We start from the raw sequence: 9896 nt of genomic DNA on the forward strand, positions 1-9896 counted from the left end.
GCCCTGGGTCTGAACCTCGTCCTGTGCAACTGGATCCTGGACTTCCTGACGGGCCGCCCCCAGGTAGTGAAGGTAGAAAACAACACCTCTACTTCTCTGATCCTCAACACAGGGGCCCCACAAGGGTGCTTGCTCAGCATCCTCATATACACTCTGTTCACCCATGCCTGCGTGGTCATGTACGCCTCCAACTCAATCATCAAGTTTGCAGATGACACAGCAGTATCCTGAATACCAACAATGACGAGACGGCCTACAGGGAGGAGGTGAGGGCTCTGGTGGAATGGTGCCAGTAAAATAACCTCTCCCTCAACAAAAGGAAGGAGCTGATCGTTGACATCTGGAAACAGCAGAGTGAGCACGCCCCTATCCACATCGACGGGACTGCAGTGGAGTTGGTCAGAAGCTTCAAGTTCCTCGGCATACACATCTCTGACAATCTGAAACGGTCCACCCACACAGACAGTTTGGTGAAGGTGCAAGAGCACCTCTTCAACTTCAGGAGGCTGAAGAAATTTGGCTTGGCCCCTAAGACCCTCACAAACTTTTACAGACGCACAATTGAGAGCATCCTGTCGGGCTGTATCACCGCCTGGTACGGCAACTACACTGCCCGAAACCGCAGGGCTCTCCAGAGGGTGGTGCAGTCTCCCCAACACATCACCAGGGGCACACTGCCTGCCCTCCAGGACAACTACAGCACCCGATGTCACAAGAAGGCAAAAAAGATAATCAAGAACATCAACCAACTGAGCCACGGCCTGTTCACCCCATCAAAGCTGGGACGAGAGATGGAAAAACAGCTTTTATCTTAGGGCCATCAGACTGTTAAATAGCCATCATTAGCCAGCTACCACCCGGTTACTCAACCCCGCACTTAGAGGCTGCCCTATATACATAGACATGGAATCACTGGTCACTTTAATAGTGGAACACTAGTCACTTTAACAATGTTTACATACTGCTTTACTCATTTCATATGTACAGTATACACTGTATTCTATTCTATTGTATTTTAGTCAATGCCACTACGACATTGCTCATCTTAATATTTATATATTAATTCCATTCTTCTACTTTTAGATTTGTGTCTATTGTTAGATACTACTGCACTGTTGGAACTAGTGTAATGCGTCTGTGTGTAGCTGGTGTAGATGAGTCAGGCGCAGGACAGCAGATATGAGTAATGTACACAATTTTACTCAACAATAATCACAATACACGTCAATAAATCCAAGGCCACGAATACGGACCGCAATACAATAAACAATCACTCACAAACAAACATGGGGGAACAGAGGGTTAAATAATGAACAAGTAATTGGGAGATTGAAACTAGGTGTGTAAGACAAAGACAAAACAAATGGAAAATGAAAAGTGGATCGGCAATGGCTAGAAGGCCAGGGACGTCGACCGCCGCCCGAACAAGGAGAGGGACCGACTTCGGCGGAAGTCGTGACAACTTGGAACACAAGCATTTCGCTACACCCGCAATAACATCTGCTAAACATGTGTATGTGACAGATACAATTGTATTAGATTAGGGGAGGGGTGGTAGGGTTAGGGGAAAGTAATAAAGGAAAATATATTTAAAATATATATATATATATATAAATATATATATATATATATATATACAGTTGAAGTCGGAAGTTTACATACACTTAGGTTGGAGTCATTAAAACTCATTTTTCAACCACTCCACAAATTTCTTGTTAATTAACAAACTATAGTTTTGGCAAGTCGGTTAGGACATCTACAATTGTTTAAAAACAGATTACTTCACTTATAATTCACTGTATCACAATTCCAGTGGGTCAGAAGTTTACATACACTAAATTGACTGTGCCTTTAAACAGTTTGGAAAATTCCAGAAAATGATGTCATGGCTTTAGAAGCTTCTGAATTGCTAATTGACATCATTTGAATCCCAAAAGATGTACTTCAAGGCCTACCTTCAAACTCAGTGCCTCTTTGCTTGACATTATGGGAAAATCAAAAGAAATCAGCCAAGACCTCTGGTGCACTTCACAAAATAGATGGCATCATGAGGTAGGAAAATTATGTGGATATATTGAAGCAACATCTGAAGACATCAGTCAGGAAGTTAAAGCTTGGCTGCAAATGGGTCTTCCAAATGGACAATGATCCCAAGCATACTTCCAAAGTTGTGTCAAAATGGCTTAAGGACAACAAAGTCAAGGTATTGGAGTGGCCATCAAAGCCCTGACCTCAATCCTATAGAAAATGTGTGGGCAGAATTGAAAAAGCGTGTGCGAGCAAGTAGGCCTACAAGAGGAATGGGCCAAAATTCACCCAACTTATTGTGGGAAGCTTGTGAAAGGCTACCTGAAACGTTTGACCCAAGTTAAACAATTTATTGAATATTTGAGTATATCTTTTCATGTGACAACACTGAAGAAATGACACTTTGCTACAATGTAAAGTAGTGAGTGTACAGCTTGTATAACAGTGTAAATTTGCTGTCCCCTCAAAATAACTAAACACACAGCCATTAATGTCTAAACCGCTGGCAACAAAAGTGAGTACACCCCTAAGTGAACATGTCCAAATTGGGCCCAAAGTGTCAATATTTTGTGTGGCCACCATCATTTTCCAGCACTGCCTTAACCCTCTTGGGCATGGAGTTCACCAGAGCTTCACAGGTTGCCACTGGAGTCCTCTTCCACTCCTCCATGATAACATCACGGAGCTGTTAGATGTTAGAGACCTTGCACTCCTCCACCTTCCGTTTGAGGATGCCCCACAGATGCTCAATAGGGTTTAGGTCTGGAGACGTGCTTTTGGCCAGTCCATCACCTTTACCCTCAGCTTCTTTAGCAAGGCAGTGGTCGTCTTGGAGGAGTGTTTGGGGTCGTTATCATATTGGAATACTGCCTTGTGGCCCAGTCTCCGAAGGGAGGGGATCATGCTCTGCTTCAGTATGTCACAGTACATGTTGGCATTCATGGTTCCCTCAATGAACTGTAGTTCCCTAGTGCCGGTAGCACTCATGCAGCCCCAGACCATGACACTCCCACCACCATGCTTGACTGTAGGCAAGACACACTTGTCTTTGTACTCCTCACCTGGTTGCCACCACACACGCTTGACACCATCTGAACCAAATAAGTTTATCTTGGTCTCATCAGACGACAGGACATGGTTCCAGTAATCCATGTCCTTCGTCTGCTTGTCTTCAGCAAACTGTTTGCGGGCTTTCTTGTGCATCATCTTTAGAAGAGGCTTCCTTCTGGGACGACAGTCATGCAGACTAATTTGATGCAGTGTACGGCGTATGGTCTGAGCACTGACAGGCTGACCCCCCACCCCTTCAACCTCTGCAGCAATATTGACAGCACTCATACATCTATTTCCCAAAGACAACCTCTGGATATGACGCTGAGCACGTGCACTCAACTTCTTTGGTCGACCATGGCGTGGCCTGTTCTGAGTGGAACCTGTCCAGTTAAACCGCTGTATGGTCTTGGCCACCGTGCTGCAGCTCTGTTTCAGGGTCTTGGCAATCTTCTTATAGCCCAGGCCATCTTTATGTAGAGCAACAATTATTTTTTTCAGATCCTCAGAGAGTTCTTTGCCATGAGGTGCCATGTTGAACTTCCAGTGACCAATCAGTCAGTATGAGGGAGTGTGAGAGCGATGACACCAAATTGAACACACCTGCTCCCCATTCACACCTGAGACCTTGTAACACTAATGAGTCACATGACACCTAGGAGAGAAAATGGCTAATTGGGCCCAATTTGGACATTTTCACTTAGGGGTGTACTCACTTTTGTTGCCAGCGGTTTAGACATTAATGGCTGTGTGTTGAGTTATTTTGAGTGGACAGCAAATTTACACTGTTATACAAGCTGTACACTCACTACTTTACATTGTAGCAAAGTGTCATTTCTTGTGTACTCACTTTTGTGATATACTGTATATACTGTATAATAAAATATATTTATATATATATATATATATTTATATAACTTTTCAGAAGTTAATAAAGTATTGCAGCCAGGGGCTACTTAGGCTGGCACCGTAGAAAAGGATTTGGTAAACAGATCTAATGAAATTCTGATTTTGTCGAGGTTCCCTTGTAACATTTGAATTGAAACAGGCCCTTTGGAGGATTTGTGGGGTATGATTTCACCTGAAAACTAGCCTACTTGTAGAAACACTACTCTGATACATGAGTTTATGCCATGTTTGATAATATGTATGCATTCTGTGGTAGTCTTCATTTGAATAATATAATTACACAAATGCCTTTCAGAAGAAAGTAAATTAGAGCACAAGAAGGATACTACCAAGGGGCAGATGACCAGGTGAAGTCAAACATAATGCTGCTGCTCAGTGAGCACATGAAACTGACAGATTTCTGATCCTGCTGCCAGACAAGCCCTGGACACTAAGTACACTTGAGAAAACACACTCGGATGTAAAGCAATCAACACAGAGAACCACCAAGCCCATCAACCATTTACACACAAGAATGTGAGCGAGCAAACACGCACACACACACACACACACACACACACACACACACACACACACACACACACACACACACACACACACACACACACACACACACACACACACACACACACACACAGATGTCCTGATGCCTTTGTGACCAATGACAGGCTCTACACTCCCATTTCAAATTGCTGCTGCCGGGTTGTTAATTTAGTGTAGCGCTACAGGGGAATTAAACATCCGCTATTGGGGGGGTCGATTTGCTGAGTAACACAAATTCCCCACCATCCCAATGGAAAAGACTGTGCTCATTCAAGTAGCTCATGTATGGAAATGCTGCATGGATATATCTGGAATATAGGATTTCAGAGCATCCAACTGTAAATAATTTACCATTACATAAAGATAGTCCAAGCAAATCCAGAAGAATGTTTGAAAACTTTTTAAGACAATCTGATGCTAGGAATTAAATGTAATGCACAATTTACAGTAAAGCTATGCACCACAACACTGTGGTTTGGTAGTAGTCTCTACAGCTCTGTCTTGTTGTGTCTAAGTTTCCATATGCATGACATGATCTAAAAGATTTGAAGCGAGTCAACATTCTGTCAGGTTGACATGGTTTCATGGATAGCTATGACTACACAAACATATGGCATTCCATTTCCTTACCATTCAATCCTAATGGGAGTTTTGCATCATGCAGATGTGGTCCATGATCGTCAATTACACTAGTACCATGGACGGTCAGCCTGATCTTCAGTGATAAATTTAGCATCTCCATCTGTACCCCACCGACTGGGTGAGGATCACTAACCTTGAGAGTAAATAGAATAGAGCCATTCATCTTTGGGATTACATGTCTTGGTAAAACATACACATCACTTTATTTCCATCAAGACCCAAGCATTCCAAACCACAGACATAAGAGCTATGGGACATAAATCATTTACTGCAATGTATGGTGCTCATTCAATACAGTCAGTAGGAATCCTCACAGCAAACCCAAAATTGGTTGTGTGAAAGTTCCCCGAACATTCGTTAGGTTGCGTCAAAGGTTCTCATGACACAAAAAAACTGTCCAGTTGTGCCGATGATTATTCAATGTTTGTATAAAACATTCGGCTGACGTTGCAAGAACGTTCCCAGAGTCTGTTCTTCAAAAGGTTCCAGAATGTTTCATTAGGTTGTGGGAACAGTCTGGTGAGAACATTGTAGGGACATCCCAAAAGATGTGTTCCCAAAACACAAAACTGTCCAGTAGCGCAATTGATTATACAATGTTTCTTTTCGGGTGCAAAAAAACATTCACCTGATGTTACAAGAACAATAATTCACTGTATATCTTCCCAGAATTATAAAATGACGTTTTGAACAGTCCACGGAGGTTTCTTTCATGTGTTCGTCTTATTTTATTGTTGAAGAAATTAGTTGTACAACAACACATGTGGCAATTACTTGGAATCACATTACAACTTATTAGACATTTATTGCACAAACAGTTCCACTGTATTTTGTTGATAGTCACAAGCGGGGATCGAGGTTTGGCGTGTTAGTCCTGGAAGGAATCCACTGCGCCACTTGAATGTGGTCCAACACAAACATAAAGGTCTTTATACCTTTACTCTGACTTCCAGGTTGTGGTCTTTGTCTTAATCTAGAAAAATAAATATACTCTATAATTTCTTACTCTACCAACCTTCTTTATATACTGTAAAGTTGGGATGTTTTGACTTTCATCTTCCCTACAAAACTTAATTTCAGAAATCATGTTAAATTCTTGCCTGGCAGATTGCGTTGATGTGCACATAGATGTGAATATGTACTAAGACATTAAGCCATGGTTTGGATCATAATTGAAGGATTTCTACGCTTCTACACCTGCATTGCTTGCTGTGTGGGGTTTTAGGCTGGGTTTCTGTACAGCACTTTGTGACATCAGCTGATGTAAGAAGGCCTGTATAGATACATTTGATTTTGATTTCAGTACAAAGGGAAATCCACTTGAATCATTATGATCCTGGTGGTGCAGCAGACTAAATAACCTACAGGGCTTGAAGATGACTTGATTACTATTCTTTAAAAAAGCTATAGCTATGTTTGGACAATACCCAAATAAAATATAGTGATGTAAAAATATTGAAATTACATTTGTTTAAAAGTTTGGCAACTTCCTATGATAATGTTACATTACACATCAGTATTAGCAGAACATTGCAGAAATGTTTTCAAAACTACTTCCATTAATCGTTGTAGTATGTCATGACCTTACAGAATAACTAAGAGTCTCGCAGGAGCAATCCTTGTGGTGTTGTAATATGAATATCCTTGGAATGTTCACCTTACATTCACTAAAATGTTTCTGGTGATATCTGTAAAAACTATCAAAAAACATTCCCCTAAGGTGCTCATTAGGTTGTCAGGGAATGTAACAACACAATGTTCCAGTAACATTCTTAGAACATTCTGCCACAACATCATGTGGAAATAACAGAAATGTTTCTGAGGAAACATTACAGGATTGTTCTGCTAATGATGGATAAGTTATTCAAAACGACCATAACAACAAGCAGGGATTTCCTACAATGGTCTCGTGAAGTTATAGTGTGACATTATAACACGATGGTTCTGATAATGTTCCCTGAACGTGGAGATATGTTACTACTTCGAACTGCTTCAAATAAAATATTTGGCGATCAACAATATTCTTTGAATGTTATCATAATGCAGTGTTGTGTTCGAGACCACCTAAAGAGAGACCGATTCAAGACCGAGACAGGAGGGGGGAGGACGAGTCAAGACTGAGACAGGAGGGGGACGAGAGGTCTGAGATCGATTAAAGACCGAGACCAGAAAAATGCAAGTCCAATTCAAGACCACGTTTGTGTTTTTGTCAAATCATCATCATCATCCTTTGTTTCTGTGTCCGTATTTCAGAAGAACATATGGATTCTTTAGACATTCAGAATGGGGTAAAAATGCATGCTGAGGGCAAATAGAGCCACTCTACAATGTTTTACTAACCCAAACACAGTGGGGAATAACGAGGGCCTTTGAGGCTTTAAGAGAAAGGCTAAGGATTTATACAATTATTATTAATTTCAATGATGTTCTGATTTAATCTCTTACATTTTTGTTAGAAAGGGAAGGGTTAACACTGAAGAGAAAAAAATCTGGGTTTTTCTTTGGTGGTCTCTGTGGAGATAAATCTAGCTAGCTAAGTCAGCCATTGGCTAGGTCATCAGAAGCTTGATGGAAGGCGTCTGCCATTCAACTGTATTAGGGCAAAATGCTGGAGTAACAGTGGAATCAACCAATCACAATGACTTGTAATGGGTGGGACCAAAAATTTCACTGTGCAATAGCGAGCAGTAGTTTTCCCATGGTCTAGCTAGCTTTTGTTGTAGGCTAGTTTGCAGCGGCTGCAGGAGGATTTATCGAAGAGGTTGTCCCTTTTCAAGAATAACTTTCAACAAGAAGTAAAGTTTCATATGATCATCCTCTGGTGAGTGGAACTGTGTTTTTTATTGCAGCTCGCATGCTGTTAGCCATCTCTCTGAAAATAACTTACAGTATGTGCGTAAAACATTGTTGCATTTAAACTTTAGAGTAATGGTTACTTTGTGTGCCAAACATGAAATGTTTTTTTTGCAATGGGAAGTAATAGTCATGCATTTCGATTAGGAAATGCTTCGCCTAATGGTTATGTTTTTGTATTCTTATGATTGGGACCTACTGGCTTATTATGTGTGAGTCTTTCCATCGGCTCTATGCAGTGGTGTGGTGGTGCCTGGAGAAGTGGGTCCTGTGTGAAGGAACGGCGCTGTGTGATATATCCTATGTTTTCCTATGTTTTCCTATAGTTTTGTCAGATTTTCACACTTTTAGAAATAAAATATGAAAATGTGATGTTCTAAGTCCACAACAATACTTAACCCACATTAGCAGACCCTTTGAGGTCTGGGAAAAATAAAATATGTATTTTTGGCAGGTGTAGTTACCCTTTAATTAAATTGAGCAAAATAAATGCCCTACCCATTGATACAAAACAGCATTATATCATTCTGTAGGCCTACATTGCAGTCAACATTTAATTGGGAAGGTTTTTTGTGAATGCCTTAAGAAATGCTCATGCAAACAGTGCATGATGACTGGATTGCTCATTGCAAATATCTTACTAACCAAGATGATGGACCAAACTTTTTCGATACCTGGTTTGCATACCCGTTGTTGCCTTAGTTAGCATTCACTGGTAGATATCATAAGTTGAAACATCTTTCCTACCCTACCGGCTACCGATGTCATTCTTCTGTGAGCTGCTCCATGCGACAACCAGTTGAGAGCTGAGCGCTCTTGCTGTCTGCAGATGATACTCTGCTGGAGCTAGGCTCTGTGTGCTGCTCACATGTGAATATATTTCATGTGCTTTGCGATTGTGTAGGCTACTTTTTGCATTATTTCTCTATTGTACTACATCAATAATAAATGGTATACTACAATACACTACTTTGATACGCAACAGTAGGGATTAAGAACTGAGTATAGGCAGTGCCCACTGAAAGAAAAGTGGGTATAAGGCAGTGAAGGCTGATGAGGGGAGAACGACTCATAAAAATGGCTGGAACGGAGCAAATGGAACGGCATCAAACACCTGGAAAACATGTGTTTGTGGTATTTGATACCGTTCCAATTATTCCGTTCCAGTTATTACACACGAACCCGTTCTCCGCAATGCCGGTGCCACCAACCTCCTGTGGTAAAGGGCATATACCTGTGTAGAACCTCCACTACACCAAAGGGCCCTTTGTGTTTTACAAAAAAGTGCACTCTCCTACATGAGTGCACTGGTATTACGGTTGCTGTCCTTTCACCATCACGGACTTGTCACACACTGAAGGTGTAATAGGTTTGCCACTGCACAAACATGTCTATACTAGCTATAATTTCCCCCACTCTTCCCTACCAGCGAGTCAAGGAAATGTGGACAAAGTATGAGGATATTTTTTTATGAAAGTAAATGACAGTAATGTTATGAGTAAAGTAAGAATCCCAGGGTTCAATAGGCGATATGATATTAATGTTTCAACAAAGGAGTGTATATATATGGCCTGGCGAATCACTTTTATGCGCTGACTGAATGGAAGCTGATAATTGCTGGTCTCGGCAAGAAATTTTGAGTCATCATCATCCATGACCTAGTCAAGACCGAGTAAAAATGCATCCAACACCGATACAAGACTGAGACACTCAATATGTGGTCTCGAGACAAATGTTCTGGGAATGTTCCCAGTTTGGTGTGCTGTTTGTTATTATCGATGCACATCATTGGTTGTTAGGCCTATACCGGATCCTAAACAGGCCCACCCTGATGCAGGAGAGATGTTCCTGTGCTGCAAAAATTGAAAACT

Source organism: Oncorhynchus masou, chromosome 14, assembly GCF_036934945.1.
Source record: "Oncorhynchus masou masou isolate Uvic2021 chromosome 14, UVic_Omas_1.1, whole genome shotgun sequence".
Lineage (NCBI taxonomy): Eukaryota > Metazoa > Chordata > Actinopteri > Salmoniformes > Salmonidae > Oncorhynchus > Oncorhynchus masou.